We start from the raw sequence: 24,208 nt of genomic DNA, 5'->3' as shown, positions 1-24,208 counted from the left end.
AAAAGAGGAGGAGACACAGATATAGGCATGGCACGCCCTTCTAAAATCATGTAAAACACCGCAAGGTGACTCCAAGCAGAGTCTCCCTTTTTTCCAAAAATTGGGCCACACAGACACCCACCCCCTTCAGTGGCAGCACTTGTGCCCCAGTTGTACACTTCACAGCTAGATTTGCATCAAGCACATTCAAAAATACGCCATTCTTAACCGTCCCCAAGATGACACTGGGGTAGGTAGATAAAGTCTTTGCTGAACCATGACTTGTTCATCTTGGCTCCTTTTAAAAAACACAGCAAGCAAGGGTTACTCCAAGCGGAGTCTCCCTTTTTTCCAAAAATTGGGCCCCACACACACCCACCCCTTCAGTGGCAGCAGTTGTGCCCCAGTTGTACACTTCACAGCTAGATTTGCATTAAGCACATTAAAAAATACGCCATTCTTAACCGTCCCCAGGATGACACCGGGGTAGGTAGCAAAGTCTTTCCTGATCCCAGCTCTGTTCATCTTGGCTCCTTTTTAAAAACACTGTAAGCAAGGGTTACTCCAAGCGGAGTCTCCCTTTTTTCCAAAAATTGGGCCCAACACACCCACCCCTTCAGTGGCAGCAGTTGTGCCCCAGTTGTACACTTCACAGCTAGATTTGCATCAAGCACATTCAAAAATACGCCATTCTTAACCGTCCCCAGGATGACACCGGGGTAGGTAGCAAAGTCTTTCCTGATCCCAGCTCTGTTCATCTTGGCTCCTTTTTAAAAACACTGTAAGCAAGGGTTACTCCAAGCGGAGTCTCCCTTTTTTCCAAAAATTGGGCCCCACACACACCCACCCCTTCAGTGGCAGCAGTTGTGCCCCAGTTGTACACTTCACAGCTAGATTTGCATCAAGCACATTCAAAAATACGCCATTTTTAACCTTCCCCAGGATGACACCGGGGTAGGTAGCAAAGTCTTTCCTGATCCCAGCTCTGTTCATCTTGGCTCCTTTTTAAAAACACTGTAAGCAAGGGTTACTCCAAGCGGAGTCTCCCTTTTTTCCAAAAATTGGGCCCCACACACACCCACCCCTTCAGTGGCAGCAGTTGTGCCCCAGTTGTACACTTCACAGCTAGATTTGCATCAAGCACATTCAAAAATACGCCATTCTTAACCGTCCCCAAGATGACACCGGGGTAGGTAGATAAAGTCTTTGCTGAACCATGACTTGTTCATCTTGGCTCCTTTTAAAAAACACAGCAAGCAAGGGTTACTCCAAGCGGAGTCTCCCTTTTTTCCAAAAATTGGGCCCCACACACACCCACCCCTTCAGTGGCAGCAGTTGTGCCCCAGTTGTACACTTCACAGCTAGATTTGCATCAAGCACATTCAAAAATACGCCATAATTAACCGTCCCCAGCATGACACCGGGGTAGGTAGATAAAGTCTTTGCTGAACCATGACTTGTTCATCTTGGATCATTTTTAAAAACAATGTAAGCAAGGGTTACTCCAAGCGAACTCTCCCTTTTTTAAAAAAAAATTGGGCCACACAGACACCCCATCAGTGGCAGCACTTGTGCCCTAGTTGCAAACAGGACGTTTTGATTTGCATCAAGCACATTCCAAATCCACAAGCATTTACTCTCCCCAGGATGACACAGGGGTAGTAAATTCCTTGTGGATCCATGACTTGTTCATTTTGATGAACGTCAGTCTGTCCACATTGTCACTGGACAGACGCGTGCGCTTATCTGTCAGCACACACCCAGCAGCACTGAAGACACGTTCAGAGACAACGCTGGCAGCTGGACACGACAAAATCTCCAAGGCGTAACTGGAGAGCTCGGGCCATTTTTCAAGATTTGAATCCCAAAATGAGCAAGGCTCCATTTGCAAAGTCATGGCATCAATGTTCATTTGGAGATACTCCTGTATCATCCTCTCCAGCCGTTGACTATGTGTCAGACTTTTTGTCTCTGGTGGCCTTGCAAAGGACGGTCTAAAAAAATTATGAAAAGATTCCATAAAATTGCTGTTACCAGCACCAGATACGGTGCTACTGGTACGGGTAGACTGTTGAAGATGACGAGACCGTCCCATGTTTGTCAAGTTACAACTGGGAGATTCACTCCCTGCACCTGCATGGTTGTTTGGTGGAAAAGCCCAGCTAAGATCGAGTAACAACTTCTGCTGATACTCCTGCATACGTGCGTCCCTTTCTATGGCTGGAATTATGTCACAAAATTTGGACTTGTACCGGGGATCTAGTAGTGTGGTAAGCCAGTAGTCATCATCACTTCTAATTTTGACAATACGAGGGTCATGTTGGAGGTAGTGCAGCAAGAAGGCGCTCATGTGTCTTGCGCAGCCATGCGGACCAAGTCCACGCTGTGTTTGTGGCATAGAGGTGCTAACCGTTCTTTCTTCCTCTGACATCTCCCCCCAACCTCTTTCAACTGAAATTTGACCAAGGTCTCCTTCATCCGCTGAGTCTTCCATGTCCATGGACACTTCGTCATCCATTTCTTCATGTTCTCCTGCACCTTCCTCAACATTTCGCCTGCTACCATGCGCCCTTGTTGATCCCTGTCCCCCATGGTCCCATGCATGCCGCGTTGGTGATGATGAACGTCTGGACCTTGGTGATGTTGTTGTCCCTTGCGCATATGAATGCTCCTGTAGTTCCTCCCCTTCCTGTTGTCCCACCCCCTGACTCCGAATAGTGTTTAGCGTGTGCTCCAGCATGTAAATGACTGGAATTGTCATGCTGATAATGGCATTGTCAGCGCTAAACATATTCGTCGCCATGTCGAAACTGTGCAGAAGGGTGCATAGGTCCTTGATCTGAGACCACTCCATCAGGGTGATCTGCCCCACCTCTGCATCTCGTTGGCCCAGGCTATACGTCATGACGTATTGCACCAGGGCTCGGCGGTGCTGCCACAGTCGCTGTAACATGTGGAGAGTCGAATTCCAGCGTGTCGCCACATCGCATTTCAGGCGATGAACCGGCAGGCCGAAAGACTTCTGGAGCGATGCAAGTCGCTCAGCTGCGGCGGTTGAATGGCGGAAGTGAGCAGACAGTTTTCGTGCCCTGGTCAGAAGGCCATCTAGGCCGGGATAGTGTGTTAAAAATTGCTGGACAACAAGGTTCAACACGTGAGCCATACAAGGCACGTGTGTCACCTTGCCCAGGCGAAGGGCCGCACCCAGGTTTGCAGCATTGTCGCACACGGCCTTACCAGGCTGCAGGTTGAGTGGAGACAACCATTTATTAAACTCGGACCGCAGAGCTGACCACAACTCCTCAGCTGTGTGACTCCTATTCCCAAGACATGTGAAGCTAAAGACCGCCTGATGCTGTTGCGCTCTGCTGCCAGCATAGTAATGAGGGGTGCGTGATTCCATCTGCGCAGTGCGAACGCTGGTGGCCTCACCAGGCAGGCTTGGGGCGGAGGAGGAGGACCCAGATGAGGTGGAGGAGGCAGAAGCAGTGGCGGAACTTGGACAGACAGAGGATTGACACACAAGTCGTGGGGACGGCAAGACTTGTGCAGCAGACCCTTCACCATCTATCACCATAGTTACCCAGTGCCCAGTCAGCGACATGTAACGTCCCTGTCCATGATTACTAGTCCAAGTGTCGGTGGTGAAATGCACCCGTTCACACACAGAGTTTCTCAAGGAAACGGTGATGTTGTGTGCGACATGCTGGTGTAGCGCAGGCACACCTTTCTTAGAGAAGTAGTGGTGACTGGGCATCTGGTACTGGGGCACAGCAACAGACATAAGGTCTCTAAAATCATGTGTGTCCACCAGGCGGAAAGGCAGCATTTTGGTAGCCAAGAGCTTACAGAGGGATAAAGTAAACCTCTTAGCTTTGTCATGGGTCGCAGGAAATGGCCTTTTATTTGTCCACATCTGAGGGACAGAGATCTGGCTGCTGTGTGTAGACGGTGTTGAGTAGGGTGTCCCTGGAAAAATGCAGGTTTGTCAGGAAAGTGCAGGCGTAGACATGATGTCGCCTTCATCCAACGTTGGTGCTATCAATGGCTGAGAGAGCTGTACACACCCACTTGTTTCCCCTTCCAAACCAACTGACGACCTACCAAGCAAACGGCCTGTTGTGGTTACAGTGGTGGAAGTTGTGCGTGGAAAACCAGGTGTGACAGCTTTCCCCACAGTCCTAGAAGATGAAGAGCGCGCGGATGCACTAGAAGGGGCAGGCGGTGGATGGTTCTCTCCGCTAGGCCGCATTGCAGCACGGTGAGCTTCCCACTGGGACCTATGATATTTATTCATGTGATGATTCATGGAAGAAGTTGTCAAACTGCTGAGGTTTTGACCCCTACTAACAGAATCATGACAAATTTTACAGATCACATAATTTGGGAGATCTTTTGCTATGTCAAAAAAGGACCAGGCTAGGCAAGGCTTAGAGGGCATGCGACCTGTTGATCCACCCCGACTAGTGCTCAGAGGCAGAGTGGTGGCTGAGGATGCAGTAGTAGACGTGCTACCAGTACTTCGACTCTGTCCAGGAAGGCGCAAGGTAACTTCGTCATCAGTTGCATCCTCCTCCACCACCTCTGTTGACCTCCTCAAGTGCCTGACTTTGGGTTGACAGTAGGTGGGATCTAGAACTTCCTCATCAATTGTTGTGTTTGCACTCCCCTCACCCTCAGACCGAGCCTCTTCTTGCCCTGACCGAATATTTAAGTTGTCATCCCAATCTGGTATCTGCGTCTCATCGTCATAAGTATGTTCCTCATTGTCTATAACAACAGGTGTTACAGTTGGTGAAAAAGGGTCAACATTATGCTCAGAAACTTGGTCCTCACGGCCTGAATCAGAGTCACAAAGGTTCTGGGCATCACTGCAGACCATTTCCTGGTCTGTACTCACTGTAGCTTGGGAGCAGACCTCTGATTCCCAGGCTATAGTGTGACTGAACAGCTCTGCAGACTCAGCCATCTCAGTTCCACCATACTGTGCCTGGCGGATGGAGACTTCAGAGCTGGGAGAAAGTAAGTTTGATTGGGATGACAACTCAGAGGACTGGTGTTTTTTGGATGCGGTAGTTGAGGTGGCGGAGAGGGCACTTGTTGGACCACTTGAGATCCATTCAAGCATTTTCCTTTTTTGGCATCATCTACCTTTGTTCCAGTTGTCCGTGTCCGTAAAAAAGGGAGCACATCGGATTGTCCACGGTAAGTAGTAGACATCTTACGTTTGCTGGAAGATGGTCTATCTTCAGCAGATGTTACTGGAGCTTTGCCACCTTCCCCACGGACAAACCCTTTTTTTCCTTTTCCAACACGCCTCTTCCCCTTTCCACCAGCATCTGTCATTTTGCCACTCATTTTGATTGCGACAAGATTGTGCACTTAAAATGTGGTAGTAAAAATTGAGAGGTGGTGTAGATTGCAGCGGTGGTCTATCTTTATTAACAGCAGAATAAACAACAATAATTATCACTGACAATACAACTACGGCCTGAAACTGGCAGAAGTGTTTGCTAGTATAATGGCTTAGTAACAATGAGTTTGAGTGTGCAATGCAGGCAGAGGTGCTGCAAATATCTTTGCACTTGTGGGACGATACAGAAGTCCAACAGCCACGTTTAGGATGCCACTAAGTTCACTTAGTGTTTGCTAGTATAATGGCTTAGTAACAATGAGTTTGAGTGTGCAAAGGGCGTGAGGGTACAGTGGCAGGGTTGTGGGTCTCTGGGTAGAGGAAAGGAAGCCTGCCTTTCTATCCCTCCTAATGGGGAAATACAGCGAGGAAATCCCTGACCTTAGCTACACAGACGCGGTCATCTTGTGTAGCTGTTAAACTCTGTTTTCACGGACCTGTCACCTATGGCTCTGACCCTGCCGGTATGAGCCCTTAAAAGGACTGATAGAAAGTGCTATCCCTATGCTGTACAGCGCTGTGTATGGAGCGTACACAGAAGTATCGGCGATAGGAGCTGCGCCAGTGATGACTGACACCAAGGACGCAGAAGGCAGATAATGGCGTGCTGGAGGAAAATGTACGGTTTTATAATGCAGGGACATGTGACATGGACATCCTATCACACATGCCGTTGCTTCTCTGGCTAAAAGTCCACTTAGCTGTGTGTGTGAAAACCGAAGAACAGCGTAACTGGATTTTAACAGCAATAAAGGGCAAAGACTTCTGAAAGCATAAATGGATACAGAGAAAAAAGAAGTCATTCATTTTGCCACAGTGCCTACATGCCTCAAAACCAAAGGTACAAAGTAGTCAAATGCACAGGTGTGCAGGTAAAAAATACTTTTAATGAACAATGGTACACTACAAGGGCATGGATATACGTATAAATAGGTTTACAGAGACATAGGGGGTGATAAAAATCCCCACATGTGGATGCATGCAAAATCGTATCAGGTTAGATTATTTATAGCTCCCTGGTATGGTCAATGCTGAAGGCATATAACAACATAGTGCGGATAAGAAAAATACCAGCCGAAGAAAACAACATGCCGGCTACACATTTGTAAAAAACAATGCAGCAAGAGACCAGAGGCCAGTATGGAGCTTACCAGAGTGACAGAGGAAAAGCGTGCAGGCACACACAGGGATAGTCCCGACACGTGTTTCGTGTGGTGACTGCTTCAGGGGACTGTGGACAACAGGACAAAAACGTGAGTCTGATATACCTGCCGGGCTCAAGCTGGATTGGCACCACCTGTCGCAATTCAGTGGGGCGGAGGAGCGCAGCGTCGGTGTGGGCGGCCGCTCAAGCGTCATCTGGGTGGAGGGAAATCCCCTATTGACGTCTCAGCTGTGTGTGTGTCTGGGATTGGCTGACATGCTGGCCCGCCCCACTACACGCACGCGCCTAGGGAAGGAAGACAAGGAAAAAAAAAAATGGCGATCGCCATTATCCATACAGCAGTGATCTGAATGCGCTGTTCCCGCACACTATACACTGAAATTTCATAATAGTGTGAGTCACAGAGTGACTTACACTATTACAGCGGAAAGCCAGCTAGGAATTAGCTGGTATTTTTGCTGCTAGAACCGTTCTCGAACGTATCTAGAACTATCGAGCTTTAGCAAAAAGCTCGAGTTCTAGTTCTATCTAGAACAGCCCCCAAAATCACTCGAGCCGCGAACTGGAGAACCTCGAACCACGAACCGCGCTCAACCCTAGTTTTGACAGTGGGATGACAGGTACCCGGTATTTGTCCACCGTAGCCTGATGGATGAAATTGCCCGCTGCCCCTGAGTCAAGGTATGCCTCTGCCGTGAACCGGGTCTCCTCCGTCGTCACTTGGACGGTCAGCGTAACCGGGTCTGATAGGGTTCCGGTACCTAGGGTGGCCTCTCCTACCAACTCTAGGCTTTGGAGTTTCCCGGCTTCTCGGGACAGGAATGAAGCAGGTGTGTACTGCTTTCACAGTAGAAGCACAGACCCTTGGCGAGTCGCGCTGCTCGGCGTTGTACGGCTTGTCCTAGACGATCTATTTGCATGGGTTCGGGAGTAGAGTTGCCGGGTAGCACTGATTGGGGGACGGTGGACCTCTGCGGAGTGGAGGCGTGACGTGTCGGTCGCCTCTCCCGGGATACCTCCTTGGACTGTTCCTGGAAACGGAGATCAATCCGGGTTGCTAGAGAGACCAGACCATCCAGGGTAGGAGGAACATCACAACCGGCTAACTCATCCTTGATGCGGCCGGAGTGGCCCTCCCAGAAGGCTGCTGTCAATGCCTTGTTGTTCCATCCTAGCTCAGAGGCAAGCGTACGGAACCGGATGGCATACTGGCCCACCGTTAGGGTTCCTTGGCGTAGCCGGGGGAGCGAAGAGGCGGCCGTTGAAGTGCGTCCCGGTTCGTCAAAGGTGTTACGGAAGGCCTCAAGGAATCCCCGGATGTTGGTAGTCACTGGATCTTCTTTCTCTCATAAGGGATTAATCCAGGCCAAAGCTTCACCCTCCAGATGGGACATCAGAAAGGCCACCTTTGCTTGGTCAGATGCAAAGAGGTGTGGAAGCAACTTGAAATGCAACGAGCATTGATTTAGGAAACCTCTACAGGTCTTGGGGTCCCCGGAGTACCGGGGCGGAGAAGGTAGATGGAGTTTTGAGGTTGAAGACGAAGCCACTACGGAAGCCGCTGCCGTTTCTGATCTGACAGGGATGTGGCTGTAGCTTGAAGGTTATTCAGTCGGGTGTCCACTGATGACATAAAGGCCAGCATGCGAGATTGGGTCTCGCGTTGTCGTACCAGTTCTTGCTGTAATCCGGCCAACTGGGACGCCAGTGCTTCAGCGGAATCCATGGCCTGTTCAAACTGTAACGTCCTGGAGGTGGATTCACGGGGCCGTGCACCGGACTCCCCCAGTGAGGCAACCCGGAGCTAACCCCCTATACAGGAACTGTCCAATCACGCCACCAGAGGGCCTAGATGCACGGTAGCCAGAACACTAGGGGTACGGGGTAAGAGTCCTTCAGGGATCTGCACAGGAATGTCTCTGAGTCCAAGGGCACCGTAGGCAGGACGGATGACTGGAACCGGGTTCAGGTGCCGGGTAGGAACAGCAGACGGGGTCCGGGTCCAGCGAGACGTGCAGGCTGATGTTACCAGGTGAAATCGGGGATCGGTGACGCGTTCAGGCTGATGGAAAATGGCGGGATACTCAGCAGACAGTCACCAGGGTACTTCCTGGGGAATCAGCAGTCAGGACCAGGTAAGGACGGCAGACGGACTCTGCGGAAGAGATAGTGTTAATCGGGACACAAGGCACAGAGGGACCTGAACACCTAGCTCTGGGAACACGTTGAACAGGCACCGCCCACCTGAAAAGGGAAGTCTATATACGCTGTACCTGTATCAGTCATATCCTGTTCCCGGGACGCTAGCCCTTTAAGAGGAGGTGAGCGAGCACGTGTGCGCCCCAACGAGCATGTGCGAGGCCCGAGTGCCGGAGGCCAGTACAGGAAGCGGTGAAGGAGATGCAGGGGTGCCAGACTGAGTGTCCTGGGTCGCAGGGAGACGCCGGGACCGGTGAACGGGAGGCACGGAGGACGCAGATGAGGGTGAGTGAGAGGGGCTACCGCGGGCAGGAGGACCCGGGGACCAGAGTGGTGAGTGACAGGTGGCGCCGGGACCCGGGGAGCATGACAGGTCCCTGTGGTATAGAACACTGGGGGTCCCCGTTCTGTGGTTTGTCCACTTCTGTCCGCCTGACGGTAGGTTGAACCCTGTGGAGATGGAGTCTCTGGTCCTGTCCCCAATTCTCCCTTTGCTACTGAGTCTTTGGATTCTGTAGGGTCAGCAAGGTCCTTGATGGTCCCCTTTGCTGTGCAGGTGTTAACAGGTCGGCTTGAAGCTCTTTCCTGTCCTAGGGTCCTGTACCCTGTAGGTGCTTAGTTCCGGGAGTACTCCACCGTACTCCACTGGCAACCACTTCTCCTGGGTACCAGGTTACTGTTAACCAGAGTCAGGGTGTCACTTCACACTCCTGCTGTCTGACACTTTCAACAGTCACGGGAGCTCAGGCTACTGTCTTCCTGACTACTCTCCACAGTCTGCCCCTCCCACCTGGTCATCTAGTGGACTGGAGTGGCTCCACCTCTATGCGGCCATCCATTGGTCCCACTCTAGTTAAATATCATTGTATGGGGGAATGTTGGGGAAAGCTGGGATTACCTGAGTTTTTCGTGTTACTGGCACTGGGGTTCTGGGTCCCTAAGGGGGTAGGCCCTGCATCCTTGTGGGGATGCAGAACCTTGTAGCACCCTGAGGGCTTCATGGGTGCTACATAATGGATGCACAATTCTGGGCGGCTACATGTTGATATCTTTAGACTGGGGGACCCAATAACCATGGGCCTCCCCAGCCTGAGAATACCAGCTCCCAATTGTCAGCTTTATTTTGGCTGGCTACCAAAATTGGGGAGGATAACACGCTTTTTTTAATTATTTTATAAACAATTAAAAAAAGCCACATGGTGTCCCTCGTATTTTGATACACAGCCAAGATAAACGCATGGCTGAGGTGGCTGATGGACCTTAAGAATTGAGTGAGAGCCATCTGATGGCCCTCTAAAAATTGAGTAAGGGTCACCTAATTGCCCTCTAAAAATTGAGTGAGGGCCACCTGATGACCTTCTAAAAACTCTGAGTAAGTGCAGCATGATGACTCTGGATATAGAGGAGGAGGAGGAGGACAATATAACTAATAAACCATGAACCGTATAAACCTTTTTTGAGCTTGCAGGACTGCATGGGAATACACCAGAACAAAAAGGAACATTTGAACTAGCTTTATGTTTCCCTCCTGTCATCCAGTGTGGTTAAGAAGCCTGGGGTAATCCAAGCCAAGAAACATAATTAACCATGAACCATATACCCTGTTTGGGGTGGGAAGGGGTAGAAGGGAACACACCAGAAAAAAAATAACATTTGAATTGGCTTTATATTCCAATGCTGTCATCTGCTGGGGTTGAAATGTTGGGTCCAATCCAGGCGTTGTTCATTTTGAGAACAGTCAGCCTGTCAGCATTTTCAGTTTACAGGAGGATGCACTTATCAGTTATTACGCCCCAGGTGTCACTAAAAAGCCAGGGAATCAACGTAAGTATGGAAGGAGCTGTGACAGCAGCCTTAGGGGGGGCTTTACACGTTGCGACATCGCTTCCGAAATATCACGTCGTTAGTGACGCACATCCGGCTCCGGTAGCGACATCGCAACGTGTAAATCCTAGGTGCGATGATAAACGATCGCAAAAGCATCGAAAATCGTTGATCTGTGTAGCATCGTTCATTTCCATAATGTCGGGTCAACCGCAGGTACGATTTGTTTGTCGTTCGTGCAGCAATACACATCGCTGTGTGTAAACCCGCAGGAGCGACAAACATCTCCTTACCTGCGTCCCGACGGCAATGCGGAAGGGAGAAGGTGGGCGAGATGTTATGTTCTGCTCATCTCCGCACCTCCGCTTCTATTGGCCGGTCGATTAGTGATGTCGCTGTGACGCCGAACGCACCTCCCCCTTGAAGGAGGGATATTTCGGCAGTCACAGCGACGTCGCCGAGCAGGTACGTGCGTGTGAAGCTGCCGTAGCGATTATGTTCGCTACGGCATCAATCACCACATATCGCATGTGCGACGGGGGCAGGTACTATCGCGCTCGGCTTCGCTAGCCGATGCTAGCGATGTCACAACGTGTAAAGTACCCCTTAGAGCGTCCAATTTGCCTCAACTCTGTGTAAAACAAATAAATAAAGATGCATTCATACAATGGGAGATAGACCCAAATGCACCTCTTGTGTGAATAAGTGGACAAAGCACTTGAGTTGTTATTTCACCAGAATGGGTTAAAGAAGTTTCCTCCACATGGTTCATGAATGTTCATTTGCAAAGGTATCCAAGGATATAAAGAAAAGTTTGGAAACCCCTGCTTCAATCAGTTTGAAACCTTGGGACTGCCTGATGTCCTGAACCGGCACAGGAGAATCTGCCGCCCACCTTAGGTGGAGCAAATTTAGAGCAAGCTGCCTGAAGGTCCTTGTTATGCCAGAGTAGTGGCCTCGAATCCGGGAATCCTAGTTGTTGGCCCACTCCTAAATGAAAATGTTTTTTGAAGTCCTACTCTATTTGTGTTCCAGGGCGTATTGGAGTGCCTCCTTCTAATTTCTGGAAGCCCTTGCACATAGTGCATACACTTTACGAGTCTAGGAGTACCACTCCCTACAAATGGGGGGAAAAAAATTCTGAGTCCATCCTCTATATGTATTCCAGGGTGTATTGCAATCCCTCCTTGCAATATTTGATAGGCCTTGTACTTAGTGCATAATCTTCATCAGTCTAGGAGTCCCACTCCTTACAAATGGGAAAAAAGCAGAAATCTCATTTACACAATTCCTTTTTTCCTGCTTGAAATGCAAAACTGCTACATTTTTTAAAGAAGGAGCATGTCATGTTTTTGCAGTGTTTTTTTCACCATTTAAAGCAATGAGAAAGGGCAAAAACACTACGTGATGAAGCGGTACCCACAGTGGTAATATCTATCCTGCGAAACGTACGTTGGAGGTTATAGGGGGCGCTCTTCCATGGGGGGTCTCCCTACTTGGGGATTTTGGCTTCTTTTTTGCAATTAGCATCCTGCAAGCAGCCTTTTTTACATTGTCATACATTGCACTATGTTGATGGCAGGTGATATAGTGGATTTCACACATGTATTGTGCTCATAGCAGCTTTACGATTTCATGTTTGCATTTGGCACTTTATAACTCCTTATGCTGCTATCTTTTGCACTGAATCCACTTATGCACTTGTCGGGCCCCGGGCACGCTGTGTCGGTGCATTACCTTCAGGGACTCCACTCTGCTGGATCTTGTCACTGGTAGGAGATCTTCTATCTGTCGTGACGCCACTCTCAGTATTGCGGTCAGTGGGGACCGCCACTGCAGGTTGAGGGACGCCTGGGGCTGATGGTAAGTGCAGTTAGTTGGAATAGCCTCCTGAGAGTGAGGCAAGCCCCAGGGCCCTGTGTAGGTGCGTAGTACCACAAGGCGCAGAATAACTCCACACACGCAGGATGTCTTTCAGGGGTTTTACTCACTTCAGGTGGCAGGGTGAGTAACCCGGGCGTAGCTGGGATGAACCAGGCTGGAACCAGGTATCCTTCAGGCTGACTTCTGATGGTGACTACCAACTCGCCTTCCTTAGCCCTTGGTGGTTTGGGGTAACCCCGACTTTTAGTCCCTATGGGGGTCACCCAGGGAAGTTGCTGAAGCCTCTCTCCCCTTCGTTTGCCGTTTGCTTGTTGCCTGGGCCAGATCACTCCAGCTGCTTGCCTCCTGTGAACTATGGGCCCTAACTGTGGCTACGTGGCTGCGGCTTTTAGGTGTTGTGGTGTGGGCTTTGAGGGCCCCACACCGGCAGGTTTAGCAGGGAAAGGTGGATCTATCCCCGCTCCGGGATCTGCCGCCCGTTTGGGCCTGGTTCTCCCTAGCAGTCTCCTTACTTCCCACTCTGTGCTCTCTCTCTAGCTGGAGATGGGTTTCGGGTAGCCCTCCTAGGTGACCGTTCTCCCCCGTCGGTAGCCACTGCGCGGACGCTGTCAGACTGCAACAGCCCAGGGGAAGGGGTCAGCTCTCCTCGGAGCTCCCTGGACTCTGCACTGAACTGGCTCACTGCTCCTCCTCTCCTGTTCTTGCCTACGCCACCTAGCAACCAGGCTCTCTTACCACACCCCTTGAGAGGAGATGGAGGCTTTTGGCCCCCTCCACTATTCCAGTGGAGGTGAAGGCTTTTCCCCCTCCTGGGATCCCCAGGGGTCCTCTCATAGGTACATGTGTGAGACCTGATCACTATGCGCCTGTGTAGTCACACCTCGGTCAGCCTTCTGGATTACCTGTATTGTACTGTCCCCAGCATGGGTGCAGTACTCAGTGGTGCCTGACCAGGTCAGGGGCGCCACATTCCCCCTTAGTTATCACCAGCACGTCCTCGGGCTGCAAGACAACATTTTAAAATGCATAAAACATTAAAACATGTAAAACATTTTTTTTTTTTTTTTAAAAGCACCAGGTACCATACATCACCACCCTCCACCCACAAGTCCGTTAACCCACCCAAAACCCTCTCACGTTGGCCGCGCCTTCAGCCACTTCTGGCAGGATGTAGAGGCGGCTTTCATGGTCTGGTGGTCTTCAGGGTATACCTGGCCTGGTGGAGCCGCGCCTTCAGCCACTTCTGGCAGGATCCAGAGGCGGCCTCCACAGTTGGTGCTGACCAGGTACCCTCTTTGTGGTGGAGAGCCAGGCCCCATAAACAGGCATGCTCTCTGGTCGCAGGTAAGCCAAGGCCCTATATACGGACGTGCTCCCTGGTTGCAGACGAGCCAAGCCTCTAAACAGGCTGACTCTGGTGGTGGTGGTGCCTTCTGGTGTAACTATTTACACTGCGAGAGTTTGTGGCTATAGCCAGTTCATAGCCTTAAGGTTCATTTCTCACATTAGTTTATGTGGGCACATCTCTTAAACAGTAACGTTGCAAAACTTCAAAACTGGTAACTTGCTTTACTTTACATGAACTTTATGCAGACTCCTCCTCACCAGGGCTTGGGCCTGTAGGGCTGCGGCACCTGTTGCTTCCTTGACCTCTTTCTTCATCTGTGGTAGTCTCATCAGTGGGTCCTTTGTCTTTTCTTTCTTTATCGCTGTCTTTCCTGTCTTCTTCTTTAGGACATGGTGCTACATCTAGCGCATACCACCCTCTTTCTCCTTGATGCATGGTAAATTGTACGGAGTCTCCCATCTTTAAGTTTCTGCCAGGGTGTCCTCTGGGCAAATGAGCTCTCACATCTCTTCTATTGACGAAGATACCTTCCTTTATACCTGGTGCCACTATAAAGCCATATCCGCTCTTCAAGTTAAAGTCTTCCACAACTCCTCTACAAAGGGGTCCTCTGACCTGTGCTTTGGCTCTTCTTAGGGACCGTTTTTCTTCTAAGTCTCGGGCCGTGACTTCTCTCTGCTCTGGGGATGGCGGTGCAGGGAAAGACTGGGTTCTGCTACGGCGCCGTGTCTTGCGGACTGGATTCTGCGAGGTACAGCTTACCAGCTCCCAGGTGAGGCTTTTGGGCAAATCTTCTTCAGCAGACGGTGTCAGGTCTTCTTCATCCCAGCGGGAATAGGGCAACATCTCCGGCTCTGGGCATGGATCCACTGCTGGTGGCTCCTGAGTCAGCTCCTCAGCTTCCTGGCCTCCCCTCCCCCTTAGTTCTTCTGAGCACTCCTTTGGTGGTAGTGCTGGGGATGGACTTTCTTCAGCAGGCCCAGGCGGGGGACTCTTTGGCGTGGTTGCTGCAGGGGTTGCCGGAATCCTCTTGGGGGTGTGCGGAGGGAGCATGTACTGATCCACCATCTCCTGTGGGAACTTGGCCTCCATGTCAGCCTTCAGCTGCCAGTATGCAGGGTCCTCCCCCAGCGTGGGCTTCCTAGCAGGGACCTCCTTGGACTGGGGAGCAGTGTCTGCTCTGGCCTTGCAGGCCGGGGAAAATGGTGATGCAATCTTGTCTCGGCGGGCCGCGCCTGACATGGCGGCGGCCTGGTCTTTGGCGGGCCGCGCCTGGCATGGCGGCGGCCTGGATGGGCGTTTCTGGCGCAGCTTGGATCGGCGTCGCAGCTGCGATGGGGTCTTTGCAGGCTGGGCTGGGCGTCGCTGCCTCGATCGGAGCTTGGCGGGCCGCACCTGACGGGGCTGCGGCCTGGTTCAGCACCTCACTTGCGGCGCGGACGAGCGTTGCTGCTGCGGTGGGGTCTCGGCGGGCCGGGCCTAGCAAGGCGGCGGCCTGGGTCAGCGTCACACCTGCGGCGTGGATGAGGGTCGCGGTGGCTGCCGGTTCTCTGCGGGCCGGACTGGGCGTTGCTGCAGGGACCGGGTCTTGGTGGGCCGAGCAGGGCATCGCTGCGGCGGCCGGGGCTTGGCGGGCCGCACCTGGCGTGGTTGCGGCCTGGCTCAGCGTCGCCGCGCCGGGCGCCTCTTCAGGGACTGCGGGCGTGGTAGCAGGGGTCGGGGCACTCGCGCCGGCAGGGGCATCACTGGACTCACCCATCGGTGGCAGCATCGGGGTCTGAGTCGTCACCGCCCGGTCTGGCACTCGGCGCGCGGCTCTCCCCTCATAGGCCTGAACCGCCGCGGTCATCCACAGAAACTCCGTCCGTCCCTCTCTAATCAGCCTTCCGACCCTGGCCTCCAGTTGATCGCAGAACTCGGCGAGCTCCCGACACCACCAGGCAGCGGAGCCTGGCTCTGGGTCTCTGCATTCAGACGCCATTTTCTCTAGCCACAAGCTGCTGGCTTCTTTTCCGTTCCGCCGTCTCTGGACGCTTCCGCTCTCTTCACAAGCGAGGTCAGAACTCTGCAGGGGATCTCTGGGTAGCCACACCTCTTCGTGGGCGGTAACTTCTCCCAGCGCGGGCTGCTGTTGTTTTTCAGCGCGCTTTTCATGGTGGCAATATGGCGGCGCTTCCAATTTTTCAAGCGGACCGCCCAGGCACATGGTCACCTGTCTAGACAGGTCTAGTCCTTATCCTGTTCGTGACGCCAGATGTCGGGCCCCGGGCACGCTGTGTCGGTGCATTACCTTCAGGGACTCCACTCTGCTGGATCTTGTCACTGGTAGGAGATCTTCTATCTGTCGTGACGCCACTCTCAGTATTGCGGTCAGTGGGGACCGCCACTGCAGGTTGAGGGACGCCTGGGGCTGATGGTAAGTGCAGTTAGTTGGAATAGCCTCCTGAGAGTGAGGCAAGCCCCAGGGCCCTGTGTAGGTGCGTAGTACCACAAGGCGCAGAATAACTCCACACACGCAGGATGTCTTTCAGGGGTTTTACTCACTTCAGGTGGCAGGGTGAGTAACCCGGGCGTAGCTGGGATGAACCAGGCTGGAACCAGGTATCCTTCAGGCTGACTTCTGATGGTGACTACCAACTCGCCTTCCTTAGCCCTTGGTGGTTTGGGGTAACCCCGACTTTTAGTCCCTATGGGGGTCACCCAGGGAAGTTGCTGAAGCCTCTCTCCCCTTCGTTTGCCGTTTGCTTGTTGCCTGGGCCAGATCACTCCAGCTGCTTGCCTCCTGTGAACTATGGGCCCTAACTGTGGCTACGTGGCTGCGGCTTTTAGGTGTTGTGGTGTGGGCTTTGAGGGCCCCACACCGGCAGGTTTAGCAGGGAAAGGTGGATCTATCCCCGCTCCGGGATCTGCCGCCCGTTTGGGCCTGGTTCTCCCTAGCAGTCTCCTTACTTCCCACTCTGTGCTCTCTCTCTAGCTGGAGATGGGTTTCGGGTAGCCCTCCTAGGTGACCATTCTCCCCCGTCGGTAGCCACTGCGCGGACGCTGTCAGACTGCAACAGCCCAGGGGAAGGGGTCAGCTCTCCTCGGAGCTCCCTGGACTCTGCACTGAACTGGCTCACTGCTCCTCCTCTCCTGTTCTTGCCTACGCCACCTAGCAACCAGGCTCTCTTACCACACCCCTTGAGAGGAGATGGAGGCTTTTGGCCCCCTCCACTATCCCAGTGGAGGTGAAGGCTTTTCCCCCTCCTGGGATCCCCAGGGGTCCTCTCATAGGTACATGTGTGAGACCTGATCACTATGCGCCTGTGTAGTCACACCTCGGTCAGCCTTCTGGATTACCTGTATTGTACTGTCCCCAGCATGGGTGCAGTACTCAGTGGTGCCTGACCAGGTCAGGGGCGCCACACACTTAGCACTTTAGGATTATTTATTTATTACACGCTGTCATGTTGGTGTTTTGTCTGTAATAACTGCCAGCTAGGTTAATAAATTGACATTTTTGTGATTGTTTCTACACATGCTGCTGCCTCTTCCCCTGGGGTCACCATCTACTCTCATCCCCCCATTCTGTGTATTTTATTGTGTCTATATGGCCATTCCCTTTCCCCCCCCTTTTTTGTGTCTTGTCTATTTCATATAATTGAATAAAATTTGTTACTATTTTGCACTATTTATTACTCCATGTTTCTTCTGTTTTTTGCCATTATAATGAATGGGTCTGCTCACACGTCAGTGATTTGTCACTGCACGTGTCTCCGTGCAGCGTACCCGCGTGTGCGTGATTGCTGCACGGAGACATGTCCATTTTTTTCTGGCATCACTGATGTCCCACGGACCACGCAGTGGTGGGGTCCGTGAAACACGTGCCAGAAAAAAACGTGCTTTTAAAATAATAAACATTTTAACTCACCCGGCGTCCAGCGATGTCCTCTGCAGCCCATTCTCCCTGCTCCTTCTGTGCCGGCTGATTACTGTCGCGCATATTCATTATGCGCGACACAGCCGACCCGGAAGCAGCTCCTGCGGGGGTCACCGCCGGCCGGATGCTGCGTCGCGGGAGGATTCAGCACCACGGACAGCGGGAGCGGGCGCAGGTGAGTGAATCTCTAAGTACAATCACGGGCCACGGAGAACGGAGCCCGGATTGCACTTAGACAACCCACGTGTGCCGTGATTTTCGGCACACGCAGGGACATGTGCGTGTTTTACACGCCAGTGAAAAACGTCTGTGTTTTTCACTGACGTGTGAAACTGGCCTTAGTGTGAACTTTTCACTGAGCTCTATCTAACGCCATTTACAGCAATCCACAGTACTTCTATTTTTGCAGCATTTATGTAATTTTAATTATTATGCAGAATGGTTCGGGGCCTACATTATGCGGTTCTCATGGCAACGACTCGTTATTGTCACTTGATCTTTCCCCTTAAAAAGGACCGGCCTTTCACTTGTCACACCATGAAATCCTTATCTAAGACTGTTGAATTTTTACTATTCATGAATATCCAGCATTGACCTCTAGAAGATTTAATGATGGCATTTTACTTATCTAAAAGCAAATCTAAGTCAAGACTTGAGCTTTTTTTTTTTAATAGGATATTAGGTGGGACAAGAGTTGGCATTAGGTACAGATAAAAAATGTGAAATTTTATTAAACAAATGTTTAAATTAATAGAAGATAAATTCTATATGATTTAGTGATATAAAGAGCTATTGTGATTTGTGAAATAGAATAGAGGTGCTGGATCGGCCCGAATAGTTCCCAGACCTCAACCCAATTGAACACTTGTGGGTATGTGGCACCCCTGAGGCTTCGGTCACCACAGGGTACTGCACCTCACTTAACGTGTAGTGCTTAACCCGGATCCAGAGGAAGTCGGTACCGGTTTCCCCACTTACACACTCAAACACACAACCAGGTTGCCTTCCCCAATGGGGACTGGGCTAGGGTTGGGTCTTAAGGCAGTAACCAAACATGGTGGGCAGCCACCCACTAGTGACAGGGACTCAGGGGAGGAGTGGCCAGCAGGGGAGTCAGGAGCCAACACAACAGTTAGGAAGCTCTCCAGCAGGAGAGGAGAGGAGCGGACGGTTTCACTGGTGGCTCTGGTGGGAGACAGGAGTTCATACGGTCGCCAAGGGGAGAGCTTCATTGCTCCCTCGGGACCAGCGCCACACAGGGTGCAGGACCGTAGGGAAGATCATTCTCCAAGTTGGTTTTATATAATCTGCCAGTATGGGGAGATTACACATCTCCCTGGCCAACACAGAGCCTGAAGCACAGTGCTAGATAGGATCCGGGGCATTTATCGGAGTCAGGCCCCACTGCGAAACCGCGGCACCTGCAAATGGGACAGGAGTTTCACTCCACACGGACTGGGGTCCCCAAGTAGCTTTAAGCTACAGGGATCCATCATACACGACGCTAGGAGGAAGGGTCCAACGACTAGCACACCGTACTGACTTCCAATGGGATCTGGGGTCGACGAGACCCATCAAAGTGGGTGACCGGTACTTCCCAGGCGAGCGACATAACAGTGAGTTATATCTTCTGTCATTGTCCCTGTTTTTGGTCTCCTGTGACTTGTGTCCTGCTGGCAACTCTAGTGTTTCATGTAGCACGCCCAGCGTTAACAACTCAATACAAGTCTATGAGAACCTCGTTCTTGCTCTCATAGAGATGCATTAAGAGCGTGTGACATAACTTCTGACTTACCAATCAGAGATTAGAATCACAAGATGGCTCCACAGGACCAAAGCGGTGTCAGTAAAAGGTGAAGCCGACGGAAGGAGAGTATTTGACAGGGGGCAGGGGCCTTAGATTTAAAGTGCCACTCTAGTGCTGAAAAACCAAACACTAAAGTGGCGCTTTAACAAACATCAGCACTATAATTGGTGGGGGTAATTTTGATCTTGGTTATGGAGTCTTCTTTTTATGCCACTGCTGGAAAGCATTCTTATAAATCTGCACACTGTATATACTAGAGTATAAGCTGAGGCACCTAATTTTACCACAAAAAACACAAAAGACATATTGACTCGAGTATAAGCCCAGGGTGGGAAATGCAGCAGCTACTGGTAATTTTCAAAAGTAAAAATAGATACGAATAAAATATAATGGGCCCCATCTTTGTGCCCTGTAGTAATGTGCCCATATTGTCCCCTGTAGTAATGTGACTATATTGTCCCCTTTAGTAATGTGCCCACATTGTCCCCTGTAATGTGCCCATATTGACCCCTCTAGTAATGTGCCCATATTGTCCCGTGTAGTAAGGTGCCCATATTGTCCCCTGTACCAATGTGCCCATACTGTCCCCTGTAGTAATGTCCTCATTCCAGTCCCCTTTTTTAACCTATTATGCCATTGTTCACTTATACACACACACACACACACACACACATCTATTCTCACCTGTCCTCCGTTCCCACGGTGCCCTCTTACCTGCTTCTTGCGGACCACAGGCACAATAAACTGCTCGATGATCACGGCCAGTGCAGGGATTGCCGCTATTGCCCTAAGTGCTTTACTGCACTTGAATGCTTTGTGGTCTCTCTTTCATTCAAGTGAAGTAAAGCGTTGATGGCAGTGGCAATCCCTGCAGCTGCCGCGATCACTGAGGGGTCTATTGTGCCTGCGGTCCACAAGAAGCAAGTAAGAGGACACCGCTGCAATGGTAGACAGGTGAGAGTAATTTTTTATGGGACCCTTAAGCTGAGGGGGGCATTTTCAGCATTAAAAAAAGGGGCTGAAAAACTCGACTTATACTCGAGTATATACAGTACATGTTCAGTTGGGGTCTGGTTTTTATCTGCTATATTTGGAAGAGTCTGATTATTTGTGATTGTTTGTTCTGAATTTGTATCCTCACATGAATCAGAATGAATTTGCTAATTGATTCCGTTCATCTAAAGAAAACATGAAGTTATAAATTGTATTTCAGTTTGATTGACACGTCCCTATGGCTACTCCTGTGGGCCCGGCCTATATTTGTATGAGACGTAGAGCAATGATTATATCCTAAATTTGTCTGTCATTATTGTTAGCAACTCTCATGGTTTTAGAAGAGAAGGAATATGGAACTTGTTCTGTCTCTCGGCTACGGCTGAGGACTGGTAATGATTCATTAGCAAAATATAAAAAGGTCAACTGTTACATTTAATCAAAAAGTTTTGCCGCGGCTCTTTGTTCGGAAATCTTGAACCCTCGTTGTAAAGGCTGTTTGACTTGTGACAATGGAGAAGAATGTGAGCACGTCTCGTTCTAAGCAGCTATTTCATGTGGTATAAACCCCATCGTGTTCCTTTTATACTCGCTGCCTTCTTGTTTTAATGAAAACAGGACTTTTTCATTCTCCATTTTCCATCTCCATATTATTTTTCTTGTATTTTACACAGTCTATTTTAGCTTTCCTACTTATTGGCTGTTCTTTTGAGCTTTTTTTAAAAAAATATATATATATTGTCCTAAAATAAAATAATTGAGGATATCCTGCTGTTCTCTGTAAATACAAAGTAATGTTTTCTCTTTAAGTTTTGATGTTTACCTGTGTTGTTTGTTATACTTTAATCTCTTATTAACACTTGACCCAAAGCCATTATTATTTCCCTTTTAGTTTTACATTAGACTGAGGCGAGTGCATTGTAATTTCTCACTAAACAAGAACAATATTGTAGGTATTTTCCTTTTTTGGGTCATTTTTAATCTAGACTCAGAAGAGGAGCCAAGTCTTGTAGCCATTAAAATATTGCTGTAGGAGGAATGTGGGATGTTTTCCAATGTAAACAACCAGGGAAGTTGAATTCTAGATACTGTATTGTTCATTTTATAAGACGCATCAGTTTATAAGATGTACCCCAAATTTAGAAATATAAAAGGAAAACAAAATGGGGTTCTGTCGCGCCACTGAAACCATCAGGGTGTTACAAGGTTATGCATCCCCACAAGGATGCAGGGCCTATCCACTTAGGGACCCAGAACCCCAGTGCCGGTACCAACAAAAAAAAACAGGTAAACCCAGTCTTCCCCAACAATCCCCCATATAATGGTACCCAGCTAGGGTGGGACCAATGGATGGCCACCTAGAGGTGGAGCCAATCCAGTCCACTAGTTGACCAGGTGGGAGGGGCGGACTGAGGAGAGTCAGGACACAGGAAGACAGTAGTCAGTACAGTGTAGAGTGAGAGAATTGACAGTCGTCGGTTGGGTGAACAGGAGAGAGTTGACGGAGGAGACAGTCTGTGATGGGTTAACGGTGACCTGGTACCCAGGAGAAGTGGTTGCTGGTGGAGTACTGTGGAGTACTCCTGGAACTACGCACCGACGAGGTACAGGACCCTAGGATAGGAAAGGGCTCCAGGCCGACCTGTTAACACCTGAACAGCAAGGGGACCATCAAGGACCTTGCTGACCCTAAAGAATCCGAAGACTCAGTAGCAACGGGAGAATCGGGGACAGGACCAGAGACTCCAACCCCACAGGGTTCATGCTACCGTCAGTCGGATAGAAGTGGACAAACCACAGAACGGGGACCCCCAGTTGTTCCATACCACAGGGACCCACTTATCAGAGACAGGTGCAGGGGAAGAAAGTACCAGAGAACCAAACTGGCACTGGGACGAAGGGGACATGGAGGCTAAACCAGCTGGCCTCGGGCAACCAGTCAATATCTACCAGCAGTGAGTAAACTAGTTGCACTGAACACCTGTGTGGACTACCATCTTCCGACGCCCACTGCACCATACACCCTCTGGGGGAAAACCCTACTTGCGGAGGGTCTACTATTCTAGCTGCCAATACCACCAGCCCCAGTAGAGACATTCTGCAGCGGCGGCTCCCTACCCTTAGCTGCAACACCGCAAGTGGCATCACATGTGAACATTATCTTATTCTCCCCTGTAAATATCCCCATTACAAAAAGGGGCCAGGGCACGAAACCAGGCAACGGCCACCACTGTGACTTCCCCAAAACCTGTACTGCCCGGAACCGAGTACCCCATATCCCTGGGTGCTACAGTTCATCTTATACTCCAGTGGTATCTTACCGGAGGGGTGTGGTAGCAGTGGTGGAGCAGGGTGACAGAAAGCAGGGGCGGTGCTGGAGTAGGGCGATGCTGCAGGCACTGCGGTAGGGGCAGTGCTGGCTGCGGTGGGGGCTGTGCTGGCTACGGGTGCCGTGCTGGCTGTGTACAGCAGGATGCTGCGGTGGGTGTCCCAGATGCACCCAGCTGGTGCTGGCAATGCGGGCTTTAAAGAAATGGCGCCCAGAAATGGCGCGTGCGCAGATTGAGCTCTCGGCTTAATGACAAGCCAAGATATAATCTGCGCACGCACCTCCGGGAGCCATTTTCCTAATTCCGCTGCTGGGAGATCAAAGGGCCGGAGGCAGCATGTGCACAGATGAGATCTTGAGCCGAAAGCTCCATCTGCGGACGCACTGACTCCCGGCTCCATTATTTGAAGCCTGCACCGCTAACAGAGTATCTGGGACACCCGCCGCACCGTCCAGCTCCACACAGCAAGCACAGCCCTCAGCATAGCCCCCACTGCAGGCAGCACGGCCCCCACCTCAGCCAGCACAGCGCCCATTTTCCACCTCCCGGTAATCTACATTCGGATTATAGGATGCACCCTTCATTTAAGATTCACCCTTCATTTTCCGCCCAAATTTTTGGGAGGAAAAGTGCGTCTTATAATGTGAAAAAAACAGTGTTTGTAATATTATTTTGACACTACATGCTGGTGTCATTCATTCACTGTATGGCAATGTAATTTAGTCACCATATGCTTTTTCATTCAATCACCCTATAATAGTGGCTGGCATCACTGGATAACATCTTATTACTGGGTCCAGGGAGATGAAAAAAATACCTTCTAGTTTGGCACCACTCCTTCATACTCAGCGCTGTGTCCCCCATCCGAACCTCCACCCTATAGTTAGCAGCAGTTATCACCAAAGACAGCCTGGGACTAAAATTCAGCCCTGGCATTTCAAAGCACAGATTGGGGTCTTTATTACGAATATTATTCTGCCTGGAGGAAATAAAAATGTAGCAACATTTTACATGTAACAAAATCTAAGTGTAGCGGTGGCATCCCTGCATTGCTCTGTCCAGCAGGGACGCCATCTCACTCACCGCCATGGTGAGCCTGTGCCGCGCTGCCTTTTTTCTACATTTATTCTTAAAAATAAAAAAATCTACATTTATTCAAATATAGTAGTGACCAAAGTAATTGCTCTTCTGTCAGCAAACCATTCACAGATCATGTCTTCCAGCTGAGGAAACAAGTGTTGCTGACCTGCTACACACTTGTGCTTCTTAGCGTTTCCCTTGTAACCTGTTAACTCAGGTTATCGTACTCTGATCGCTATTTTTGGACCATTTGGATATCCAACATCT

Source organism: Anomaloglossus baeobatrachus, chromosome 6 (assembly GCF_048569485.1).
Source record: "Anomaloglossus baeobatrachus isolate aAnoBae1 chromosome 6, aAnoBae1.hap1, whole genome shotgun sequence".
NCBI classification, from domain to species: Eukaryota; Metazoa; Chordata; class Amphibia; order Anura; family Aromobatidae; genus Anomaloglossus; species Anomaloglossus baeobatrachus.
This window is presented reverse-complemented; position numbering follows the sequence as displayed.